This window comes from Salvelinus alpinus, chromosome 13 (assembly GCF_045679555.1).
Source record: "Salvelinus alpinus chromosome 13, SLU_Salpinus.1, whole genome shotgun sequence".
In the NCBI taxonomy this organism is placed as follows: Eukaryota; Metazoa; Chordata; class Actinopteri; order Salmoniformes; family Salmonidae; genus Salvelinus; species Salvelinus alpinus.
In genome coordinates this window covers 45,115,449-45,129,361 of record NC_092098.1, presented here as the reverse complement: position 1 = coordinate 45,129,361, position 13,913 = coordinate 45,115,449, and positions in this window count along the sequence as shown.

The window sequence follows — 13,913 nt, the reverse complement described above, 5'->3', positions numbered from 1 at the left end:
GGTCTACCCCTGCACTTCAGCTCCAGTACTCCTACAAACCAGGTCTACCCCTGCACTTCAGCTCCAGTACTCCTACAAACCAGGTCTAGACCTGCACTTCAGCTCCAGTACTCCTACAAACCAGGTCTACCCCTGCACTTCAGCTCCAGTACTCCTACAAACCAGGTCTACCCCTGCACTTCAGCTCCAGTACTCCTACAAACCAGGTCTAGACCTGCACTTCAGCTCCAGTACTCCTACAAACCAGGTCTACCCCTGCACTTCAGCTCCAGTACTCCTACAAACCAGGTCTACCCCTGCACTTCAGCTCCAGTACTCCTACAAACCAGGTCTACCCCTGCACTTCAGCTCCAGTACTCCTACAAACCAGGTCTACCCCTGCACTTCAGCTCCAGTACTCCTACAAACCAGGTCTACCCCTGCACTTCAGCTCCAGTACTCCTACAAACCAGGTCTACCCCTGCACTTCAGCTCCAGTACTCCTACAAACCAGGTCTAGACCTGCACTTCAGCTCCAGTACTCCTACAAACCAGGTCTACCCCTGCACTTCAGCTCCAGTACTCCTACAAACCAGGTCTAGACCTGCACTTCAGCTCCAGTACTCCTACAAACCAGGTCTAGACCTGCACTTCAGCTCCAGTACTCCTACAAACCAGGGCTAGACCTGCACTTCAGCTCCAGTACTCCTACAAACCAGGTCTACCCCTGCACTTCAGCTCCAGTACTCCTACAAACCAGGTCTAGACCTGCACTTCAGCTCCAGTACTCCTACAAACCAGGTCTAGACCTGCACTTCAGCTCCAGTACTCCTACAAACCAGGGCTACACCTGCATATCTCATATCTCAGCCCAAATACCCGTAGGTTTACACCTGTGGCTATGTCCCAATACATGAAAAAACCAGGTCTACCCTTTTGACTCTTCAGCAAATCTCACATAACCCAGATCTACCATTGTGCAAAAGACATTAAACAAATCTACTGACATTAAATATTTGTTAAGTTATTACACAAATTCAGTTTATTGGTCTATACATGGCCAATTCACCCTAAAACAAAATGTAAGACACATCAACATTGCATAATATATTACTTTTTTGTTAAAAAAAAAAAAATTTGCTCTGACTATTGTGACTGATGAGATTAAATGGGTTAAAAATAACATACCGTGAGATGTGACTCTGTAGATGGTTGCATACATAAACTGTGTCACGTAGTGTTAGAGCTGCGTTGTACAGTGGCCAGTGCAAAATGGTATGTGTAGCAATCAATCCCTCTGACAGTATAGAGACACAGTACTTTGACTCACTCTGGACGGGTTTTGAACTTTCTTTCTATCTTCTTGGAGTAGAACATTTCCCTCTAGGTCTGTTCATACACCCTCCCTCCTCAACATCGCAGCGTGGAAATTGGTTACACTAGTGATTACATACAGTACATAGCCAACTGGGTGCATATCCTGCGGGGTATGAAACTCTCCATATTAAAAAGCATAACACCAGGAACTGGAGTAGTTAAAGTACATTACATACTGCATATAGCATGATGTTCTGCAGACAACAGGCAATATAAGCCTAACATTCAACTGTCCTTTTTCATTATATATAAAATGGACATCTTATTTTTCACAAATCTGAAACACTGTTACCACAGACAATGGAGATCTCCGACGTAAAAGGGTACCCGGTAAGGTCATTTATCAGATAATATTGCTCAGTGGGGTCCCTTGGCTCGTCCCTAGCAGGACCTATTGGGTTTCTGCCAAAAATGGAAAGTGGGGAGGCCTTCTAACTGATCTCTGGTCAGAACTATCCATCTTAGTGAGATCCCAATACTCTAATTGGCTTGTGAGCTATAATTAAAGCCCCATGCCTCACAGTACAGGATGTATTTATCAGAGGTGCTGCAACCACAGTGTTGGGAAATAAAGATGGATAGAACAATCTCTTTATAATCGAACATAAGAGTGGGTGAGAAATTTATTTAATTTCCCTCTACCTGGAACTCTAACGGTATTGTTCATTCCCTAGAAAACACTGTGCCTTATCTTAATTTCCTAGAAATATTCTGTAGCTTGGTACAGATGTAGAATCTTAATTTGATCACCCTGTTGCAAGGGTGTACACTACAATTTTCAAAGCAAATTACAGAATTAGCAAAAAAAACTATGTTCAAATAGACGTGATCATATTTGTCTAGAACAGCTCCTGAGTTAACCCATCTCACCTGTTTGCCTTTGATGATAACCTCAGTGTTTCTGATGAATGCCACGTGACACTGTCAGTTCAGAAGGATCAGAGAGCCAGTGCTCCCAACCTATAACATCCTCTCACCATGAATGTGCACGGTTACAGAACAGACTTTTAAGTACCTCAGTGGTCGATGTCGACTCAGTTTCAGTCACCGCTTAATTGGCCCAGTCTGCCGATGTGATGGTGGGGCCCTGAGATCCTTCTGTCAGTGGACATTGGACAGGTCCCTGTAGAGTAGACCCATTATATGTACAGGTTTTCATTTTATCCAATTATTTCCATTAACCAGCTCTTAATGACATTGTCAAAATGTTACAGTTCATTTAACAACTGGAGTGAAATTGATCTAACCCATTTCTACAAGCAATACCTGGTGGTGTCCCTACTATGGGACACCACCATAGTAGGGACAGTGGCTTGCAAAAGTATTCACCCCCCTTGGCATTTTTCCTATTTTGTTGCCTTACAACCTGGAATTAAAATACATTTTGTGGTGGTTTGTATCATTTGATTTACACAACATGCCTACCACTTTGAAGACGCACAATATGTTTTACTGTGGAACAAGAAATAAGACAAAAAAAACAGAAAACTTGAGCGTGCATAATTATATACCCCCCCCAAAGTCAAAACTTTGTAGAGCCACCTTTTGCAGCAATTACAGCTGCAAGTGTCTTATAAGCTTGGCACATCCAGCCACTGGGATTTTTGCTCATTCTTCAAGGCAAACCTGCTCCAGCTCCTTCAACTTGGATGGGTTCCGCTGGTGTACAGCAATCTTTAAGTCATACCACAGATTCTCAATTGGATTGAGGTCTGGGCTTTGACTAGACCATTCCAAGACATTTAAATGTTTCCCCTTAAACCACTCAAGTGTTGCTTTAGCAGTATGCTTAGGGTCATTGTCCTGCTGGAAGGTGAACCTCCTTCCCATTTTCAAATCTCTGGAGGACTGAAACAGGTTTCCCTCAATAATTTCCCTGTATTTAGCGCCATCCATCATTCCTTCAATTCTGACCAGTTTCCCAGTCCCTGCCGATGAAAAACATCCCAACAGCATGATGCTGCCACCACCATGCTTCACTGTGGGGATGGTGCTCTCGGGGTGATGAGAGGTGTCGGGTTTGCGCCAGACATAACGTTTTCCTTGATGGGCAAAAAGCTCAATTTTAGTCTCATCTGACCAGAGTACCTTCTTCCATATGTTTGGGGAGTCTCCCACATGCCTTTTGGCAAACACCAAACGTGTTTGCTTATTTTTTTCTTTAAGCAATGGCTTTTTTCTTTTTTCTTTTCTGGCCACACTTCTGTGAAGCCCAGCTTCAGTACGGCTTAAAGTGGTACTATGGACAGATACTCCAATCTCCGCTTTGCAGCTCCTTCAGGGTTATCTTTAGTCTCTTTGTTGCCACTCAGATTAATTCCCTCCTTGCCTGGTCCGTGAGTTTTGGTGGGCGGCCCTCTCTTGGCAGGTTTGTTGTGGTACCATATTCTTTCCATTCTTTCCATGCAATTACACACTTTTCCGTTTTTTATTTGTTGTATTTTTTTAAACAAGTAACTTTTTTCATTTCACTTCACCAATTTGGACTATTTTGTGTGTCTATTACATGAAATCCAATTTAAAAAAACATTTAAATTACAGGTTGTAATGCAACAAAATAGGAAAAACGCCAATGGGGATGAATACTTTTGCAAGGCACTGTAAAATACATATTACAATATTTTCCACTGTCTGGACGATAACGATATAATCTATAATATACTGTACATTTATTAAATTTTTTGTACATTTTATGAACTCTTCAAAGTTAATAAATGACAAAATATTGCTTTTAACATAGAGTACTTCTGTGGTAACCTGTGCAAACATGAAACATAAACAAAGGTATGAGTTAAATAAACATGCAGTAAAATTAAAAACGTTTTTCTTTCTTTTTCCTGACAAATATGGTGCCAAGACTTGTGTAATTGCCTTTTCCTGCTCCAGGACTCTTTCCATCATCTTCGGTCGAGATCCCCACCTTGTCGGGGATTCCATGATGAGCTTGTGGAGGGGCAGGCTCAGTTTATCCTGTGCACTTGTCAAGGCCTTCTGCTTCTTCCAACTATAGAAAAATGTGCTGATCACTTTCTTGCACACTCCTGTGGCCCGGGAAACCCAAAGTTCTCTCTGAAAAATAAAAAGGGGAAAAATAATTACGTATGAGTTGCAATTATTCAATAGAAATAACATTCCATCTTCTGTAATTACAAAAATGTACAGCTTGGACACTGAATGTGATTACAAATGTAATCCATCTATAGATTTACATACAACTGTTGTGATTAAGAGATCTATGTTGCTTTAGAAAACGGGATCATTTATTGGGTAGTCCATTTATTATTGAAAGACAGAGGATAGATTCATATATTGAAAACAGGCTAGTATCAATTCTAAATAAAGCAATGTAATCTATGTAATGTTTGGATATTGCACACATTTACAAATATTATAGATTTGAATAGCTGTATATAACGTATAAAAAGGATCAGGCAGTGTAATCAGCTATAACTTTAAACAGAGGAGATAAGGAATACAATAGTTATTCTGCATTTAAGTTATGTTGTTTTTAAGTTACATTATTTTTCTATCTAGCTCTATGTGTTTTGGACGTTGAAACTTGCCAATAACAATGTGTAGCCTGTGTCTGAAACACCCTAGTCTTGTCCATTGTTCAGCTCCAATGCTTTGACCATGTCCGATCGATCCACTGTTGGTAGTCTTACATACTTGACACGACTCTTTCAAGCCCCAGGATGAAAGTGCCTCCCTCAGCCTAGCTGCAATTATTACTCTGGTGTGTTCGTCTGGGAAATAAGAGGTCTGAAGGCATTTGCTTTGCAGCTTCCAGTTGTCGTCAATGTAATGAATCGTGAGGCTAATGTATGGCTCTGTGGTCCGACTTGAACATAAGTCGGCAGTGGTAGAGAAGAATGCAGCGTTACGGATGTCGTTGGCAACTCTGTCCCGACATTCTGTGTAGAATTCTGGCAGACATGTTTTGCTGAAGTATTTACGGCTCGGGATCTCATATCTTGGGTCTAGAGTTTCAATCAACTTTCTGAAACCATCTTTCTCCACAGTTTGAATTGGTTCCATGTCTTTCACTATGTGATACGAATTTGCACTTGTTATCTCGTTACACATCTGGCTCTTCTTGTCATAGGGAGTACCACTAACGAATGATGCTTTGAGTGATAGCTGAGTGTGGGTCTGTCTTGAAGATGTCTAGGGACTTGCTCCGCTACTCCGGTGGTTTGTTGCACGCATTCTGGTAGATTCTTCATATTCGCGCACATGCAGGGTTTTCAGGTGGTAAAAATATTACTGGTGTTTCCACCTTTGGCCAGCACAATGCGTCGACACAACTTACACAGTACTGTTTATTGGTCGAGGTTGGATATCTTAAAGCCAAATCAGTTCCAAACGACAGAGGAGGCCCCTTTTATTCAAACCAATTCTTTGTTGTCCTGCAAATCAACTTCAATAGCGTTATTTTCCTTGTCTTCAGTCATCCTCAATGCTTGATTTTCAGACACTTTTGCTAACGAAAGGAGTTTACTTCACTAAATGTTCACTTTGCAGTTGCGCATGCTTGTTTGTTGACATTGGTTGGCAGGCAGATCGCGTGTAACGTTCATGCTTCTAGCTTTAGCTTTGCTAGAAAAGTCACAATTATTCAATAGAAATAACATTGCATCTGCTGTAATTAGAACAATTTACAGCTTGGACACTGAATGTGATTACAAATGTAATCCATCTATAGATTTACATACAACTGTTGTGATTAAGAGATCTATGTTGCTTTAGAAAACGGGATCATTTATTGGGTAGTCCATTTATTATTGAAAGACAGAGGATAGATTCATATATTGAAAACAGGCTAATGTATCAATTCTAAATAAAAGCAATGTAATCTATGTAATGTTTGGATATTGCACACATTTACAAATATTATAGATTTGAATAGCTGTATATAACGTATAAAAAGGATCAGGCAGTGTAATCAGCTATAACTTTAAACAGAGGAGATAAGGAATACAATAGTTATTCTGCATTTAAGTTATGTTGTTTTTAAGTTACATTATTAAAAATGCCTTATTTCATACATTTATTAATTTATCATGAAAAATCCATATCATGGCACAACGTCATACCGGTATTCACATTCATACGGGTATACCGCCCACCCCTAGTCCCTACTAGTATCCTACACTCAATAGTGAACAGATGTCAACCGGCAGTACAATTAAACCAAAACAGTTGTTTCTAGGGTTGGGATGACTTTAGGTCTCAGTGAAGGTGACATCACTGCATGTAGCTACGAACAAACTTACATCACCTACAGTATGCACAGTATGTCCCGAGATGTTGAGAAGGACTGCAATCACATGATTAATAAGATTTCAGTGGGAAAACCCCCCACAATAATTTGTATTAATGACAGAGATTTTAGATTGACCTTCCTTGTAGAAATATTTTCTTTAAGGCCTGTGTCTACTTCCAAAAGTGTGCCACAGCTATCTCTAATTTCTCTGTTCTCTTTTAGAAGTTTGCTTTTCAGATGACCTCTGACTTGCTCCAAAACTAAAGCAACCAAGAGCATTTCTCCTTTGAGAGGTAACATGGCTAACTTCAAAGTGCTTCCACTGACGTTCCATCACAGTCTCATTATCTCCAATGGACTGGGAACTGAGCAAGACCTTGGTTCTGAGATCGCACCCTCTCAGTACCCTTTCTCTATGTAGTGTCCAAGTCTATTAGACCACAGTGACATATGAAAATGAGGTCATGTATTATGGGCATTTCATATCTGTGGGATTCCTTTGGTTAGAGAATGAGGGCAGAGATGGGAGATGTCCAAGTCCCAGTGAGGATCATTAAAAAGAGAAACCAAGACCATGGGCCTTTCAGCTCTTTGCGCCATGAGACATGTTATGAAAAAATAGCTCTGAAACGGCTTTATACTTTCAAAAGATAATACATCTTAAACATAGTACCCTGTTCATTTCTTCATTGTGTCCTAAAAAGCTTTGGAAAGTAACATACTTTAAGGCCATTTTGTTAATGTAATGATAACTAGCTCAAGAAAATATAGCATCATCTAGAGAGATGACACCTTTGACTTGGGCAGTTCTCTCAGGTGCTTAATTGGATCACCCTGTTGCAGGAGAGATTAACTGCAATGCAGGAAATTTAACATTTGTAGTGTATTTGAGGTTGAAAAAGGCTTCTGAAGTTTGTAATTTCCGCTTTGAAATTTCAGACTTGATTTTCCTTTATGAAAAATGTATCAACCCCTACAAAAATGTCCATTAGTTATAATCCACATAATATTTCACATTTCCTATTGTTTCAGGATTTCCATTTGAATGAGAATCAGGCCTTATAGAAAAGGTTCCAAGGATGAAAAGGTCACAGTATTTGTACTGTAGTACACAACTGGAGTGCTACCATTGCAAGGCTGCTTTGTTGAGTTGGAGAGGAAGAAGACCCTATTTTCCGCTTTGAAACCTCCGTCTGTACTAGTATAGTATAATTCGAATTACCTTTACATTTCCTGAAACTTTGGGCATGCCTGCCAGTTTGTCTGTGGAAAAGGGAACCTTAACCTAATTCAGTCAACCATGGAAAGGGAAGAACAGATTTCAAAAAGATTGTCACAAAAAGATGAATCATAGTTGCTAGACAAGATATCATGATCAGAGTCTTTCCGTTTTAAAAAGAAAGCTACCGTGATGCAATTACTATATTTTCAAATCTGCCTGCTCCTGGGAACAGATGTAGTTCAAAGGACTGTATGATCATCGCCTTGTAGCACAACCATGAAGAACACAACACTTTGCAACAGATGCCTATCATTTGTCCTTTGAAAATGATATAGTATTGTATGACATTGAATAGTTCTGACCAGTAACTGTCAGCGAATAGAGTCATTTTTTTCTAATTTCCTGGTCTTCCATGGCATACTGTATTCCAGAGAAGTGGATTTGTCCTAAGGGGCTACAACCAATCGTGGAAGTTTAACAGCCACAACACTGATCTCTCAAAATGAACCTGATTCCCTTCTGGATCCCTGGTGAAATGACTAATTAATCAGTAATGTACTGACTGCACACGTAAACCAAGCAGCCCCTGCATCCACCCAGAACACATGTTAAGTGGTCCAGAGAGACTCACAGCTTGGACTTACTGTAGGTACTGTACAGTATAGGGAGTGAGTAAGGAACATCCCTCAGATATACAGGAAAAAGCTCTGATAAGTTGTAACAAGCCAACCACTCCCAGTATGACTGATCCCAGAGGACACAGCGGAGTCACTTCTCAGAGAATGATAGAAACCTTCCCTCTAACCCCGCATCAGCACTGCACAGCGCAGGGCTTGGCTGGTGATGGAGTGTTTGAGCAAGATACTGTTAACGTCCCTGGTTGTTTACGCTGCCTGGCCAACTGTATCCAGCAGAGGCTCCTTCTCTCCACATACCCCTTCTCAGGCATTGCTGTAATTCCTTGTCGGCATTAAGCCATTGGAGAGGAACAGCACCCCCAAAGACATGACAGCTCCCTTGGGCACACTCATTGTGAGCAAGCAGAGAACTCTGTGTGAATACAGATTACCTGGAATTGCATGTCTTTCTCAGTGACAGAGCCTCCCCCCACAACCCCCCTAGTCTCCCACCCCAGCTCCCCAGCACCTCCTCATCTTATACCACCCCACCCCACCCATGGCCTCCCGTGGGACACTATCCAACAATATCTCCTCAGCTCCTTATGACGGCAGGCACAAAGGCAGAGCCAGTCCTCTCCAAAGACCGCTGTGTCAACCCGGACGCTTTGTCTGAAATAATTAGGAGGTTTCATCAGCATCCAGGAACCCAGCGCCATCTGTTACCTGCTTAGCCAGGGTTGCCAATAATTGGCGGCTGTATTGTGAGAGTGCTTCACCTCCCCTGACACCCTCCTAGGATGTGGATGTCATAGAAGTCGTGTTTCCCAGGCCTTCTCACTTACGACCTCCTTTCTCCTTTCCTTCTCACTCTCTTGCTCTCAATGCTGTCTCAGTCACAACAAAGAGCTCTGATCCAGGAGCCATGGAGCGCAGCGGTACACAGTTCCCTTTGACTCACAGTACGATTCCACCAACAAAGAAGTCTGTCTGAGAAGTTTCAACATCCTTTGCCTACTTGTGAAAAAATAACTTGTTTTTTTTACTCCTAATGTGGAACTATCTGTGAGACACAGACTCATTTTCAGGTTTGATATTGGAGACTTTTTATACATTTAAGTGGCTTATTTATATATTTACATGATGCGTTGTTCGTGGAGGCTGCTTTGGTTTAATGAATTCAGTCACCCTGACGGAAATAGAGGTGGAATACAAATTTGGATCACATTTGTAAGAGTGCATCTTGATTATGTCTGTAACATGGAATTAGGTACGTGTTGAATAATGTATAATTCATATAAAGTTCTCATTTCAAGGAGCTTAGGAGTTTCCGCCCACTGATTTTAGAAACAAATCATGAAATGAGATAGCTGGGGTATGTAGATCCTCTCCACACTGTGAGATTAGAGGTGGTAGATGGTGTGTGTAGATATAGCTAGCTGATAATGACAATCTGTTATAACATGGAGGGGAAATTGATACCTAGCTAAATCTATGTATGACATCTCTTCTCTCCATGATCATTGTGTTAATTAAAGTGTCAGCACTTCTGTCTCCTATCACATTAACATCTGTCTCTGTGATTTACATCCATCTCTCTTCTCTAAACTCTGATTCACCAGTTAATGTGCAACCTAGCTGAGAAGACTTTTTATGCATCGCATACATTATCTTGCATAAAGACAAGCACTTTGTCATTGCTGTTATATGCGCCAAGTGTCATGCCGCTTGTCACCACAGGAGGCTCCCTCACACAGTACAGCCTCTGATATACTCTGCCTCTCCGTTTCATAATGCACAAGAAGTCTGCTTCCACGTAGCTTGGCCTGGAAGAAAAAAATGAAATGCCACTGTCATCACAGGAATGTTAGATACTCTAGCTCATAGCAGATGTTCATGTCCTGGTGGTCCAGGGACAATTCCTTGGGATAATAGCTTAAAATAATATGTCTCATGTGCTTCATAATTCCACATAATATAGGCTCTCTGTGGCAGTGTTATGACTTCAAATCACTCTGAAAATGGCAATGCTGCTTCAAATATCCCCTTTACATTCCAATGCAACATTGGGACACTTCATTGGAGCTTAAAGACCTGGTCCAGGAGAAGGACACTTCATTGGAGCTTAAAGATCTGGTCCAGGAGAGGGACACTTCATTGGAGCTTAAAGATCTGGTCCAGGAGAGGGACACTTCATTGGAGCTTAAAGATCTGGTCCAGGAGAGGGACACTTCATTGGAGCTTAAAGACCTGGTCCAGGAGAGGGACACTTCATTGGAGCTTAAAGACCTGGTCCAGGAGAGGGACACTTCATTGGAGCTTAAAGACCTGGTCCAGGAGAGGGACACTTCATTGGAGCTTAAAGACCTGGTCCAGGAGAGTGGCACTTTATTGGGGCTTCATGAGTAACAAGAGATCTAGAGCACTAATTAAACAGTCATCCTTCATGGTAGACAATCTCTGAGTATGGTTGTCATGGGAGAAAGAAGTAGCAGCAGCTGCATACCACCATCATGGACTGATAAAAATAAACATTTACATACCATGGTTGCCATGGTGCCGTGAGGAAGCAGTGTTGTTTTAAGTATTTTTATAGCAGTTTTGTAAATCAACTTTTTGTTTTTCATGACTTCTTGAGTGTTTCTGAGGTACAATATCTGATGGTTTTGACCCATGGAATTGCTGGACTAATGGCAAGTCAGTTTGCTTGTCTTGGCTAGGTAGTAGGCTAGCTAGCTGGCTATGCAAACTTTTGAATGATCAGTACAGCACTGGCTTTTATCCAGCTTTTTTCCACCTGCCGGGTCATTCCTACTCTGTCCCCAGGAAAAATCACTTCTGATTTAATGTAAAATGTGGATTCCAAAAGGCTTTACAGTACCTTCAGAAACTATTCACACCCCTTGACTGCCTGACTGAACAACACCATACCCTACAAAAAAAGATTGCCGCTTTTTAAAACTGCAATAAAGGTGCAGTAGCTTCAGTCGACTGGTATTTTGGACGTAGTAAAAAAACTTTAATTGTTGATGTAGTATTTGCAGCATACTGCAATTATACTGCATTCTGACTGCAATCTTTTTTTGTAAGAGATCTGAAGCTGTGGGAAGACCACTGCCCAAGACCTGTCAGATCCCTAGGTTTGATTTGTTTGTTTTAACAACGTCTTTGAGATTCTCTTTGTAAAGAAATGCGCTATATAAAAGACATCTATTATTATTATCATCACGTTTTTCCAGGGAACAGCTGAAGCTATTCCACAGAATTTAGAATCCACGTCAAGTGGCATGTGTCTATGAACTTTGAGTATTCATGTTTGAACATTCAATGTTATTGCCGTTCAAATATAAGGATCAATTAACACAAAAAATTGCCCTGCTATGATTCAACCTATGTGTGTGTGTGTGTGTGTGTGTGCGCGCGCGTGTGTGTGTGTGTGTGTGTGTGTGTGTGTGTGTGTGTGTGTGTGTGTGTGTGTGTGTGTGTGTGTGTGTGTGTGTGTGTGTGTGTGTGTGTGTGTGTGTGTGTGTGTGTGTGTGTGTGTGTGTGTGTGTGTGTGTGTGTGTGTGGAAGTGTTTAACTATTCTTGTGGGGACCAGAAGTCCCTACAAGAATAGTAAACAAACAAAAAGTTGACCAGCTGGGGACATTTTGTTAGTCCCCACAAGGTCAAATGCTATTTCTAGGGGGTTTAGGGTTAAGGTTAGAATTAGTGTTAGGGTTAGAATTAAGTTAAATATTAAGGTTAGGAGCTAGGGTTAGTTTTAGGGTTAGGAGCTAGGGTTAGGTTTAGGGTTAGGATAAAGTTATCGGTTTTTGGGTTAGGGTTAGGGTTAGGGTTAGTGTTAGGGTTAGGGTTAGGGTTAAGGTTAGGTTAGGGTTAGGGTAAGAGTACGGGTTAGGGTTAGTGTTAGGTTTAGGGTTAGGGGTTAGGGAAAATAGGATTTTGAATGGGACTGAATTGTATGTCCGCACAAGGTTAGCTGTACAAGACTGTGTGTGTGTGTGTGTGTGTGTGTAGATGTGAGCATATGGCATGTTTGTGTGCATATGTTCATTTACATGTAGGTATAGGCATACTAATATCTAGAATAAGTGTACATCCTTAACTCCCTGTATTTATCACAGACACTCCTTAACTCCCTGTGTTTATCACAGACACTCCTTAACTTCCTCTGTTTATCACAGACACTCCTTAACTCCCTGTGTTTATCACAGACACTCCTTAACTCCCTGTGTTTATCATAGATACTCCTTAACTTCCTGTGTTTATCACAGACACTCCTTAACTTCCTGTGTTTATCACAGACACTCCGTAACTTCCTGTGTTTATCACAGACACTCCTTAACTTCCTGTGTTTATCACAGACACTCCTTAACTCCCTGTGTTTAACACAGACACTCCTTAACTTCCTGTGTTTATCACAGACACTCCTTAACTCCCTGTGTTTAACACAGACACTCCTTAACTCCCTATGTTTAACACAGACACTCCTTAACTTCCTGTGTTTATCACAGACACTCCTTAACTCCCTGTGTTTAACACAGACACTCCTTAACTCCCTGTGTTTATCACAGATACTCCTTAACTTCCTGTGTTTATCACAGACACTCCTTAACTTCCTGTGTTTATCACAGACACTCCTTAACTCCCTGTGTTTATCACAGACACTCCTTAACTCCCTGTGTTTAACACAGACACTCCTTAACTTCCTCTGTTTATCACAGACACTCCTTAACTCCCTGTGTTTATCACAGACACTCCTTAACTCCCTGTGTTTATCATAGATACTCCTTAACTTCCTGTGTTTAACACAGACACTCCTTAACTTCCTGTGTTTATCACAGACACTCCGTAACTTCCTGTGTTTATCACAGACACTCCTTAACTTCCTGTGTTTATCACAGACACTCCTTAACTCCCTGTGTTTAACACAGACACTCCTTAACTTCCTGTGTTTATCACAGACACTCCTTAACTCCCTGTGTTTAACACAGACACTCCTTAACTCCCTATGTTTAACACAGACACTCCTTAACTTCCTGTGTTTATCACAGACACTCCTTAACTCCCTGTGTTTAACACAGACACTCCTTAACTCCCTGTGTTTATCACAGATACTCCTTAACTTCCTGTGTTTATCACAGACACTCCTTAACTTCCTGTGTTTATCACAGTGTCACGGCTGTCGCTCTCCTCATCCTCGGACGAGGTGAGGAGAGAAGGATCTTCAGACCAAAATGCAGCAGTTGGAAAATATGCCATCTTCTTTTATTTTAACACGAAGATGAACACGACACAAAAACACTTTAACAAAATAACAAAACGACCGTGAAGCTACAAACGTTGTGCACAAACATACAGGCTACTAACGTTCTTACATAGACAATTACCCACAATCAATGAGAGCCTATGGCTACCCTAAATAAGGCTCCCAATCAGAGACAACCG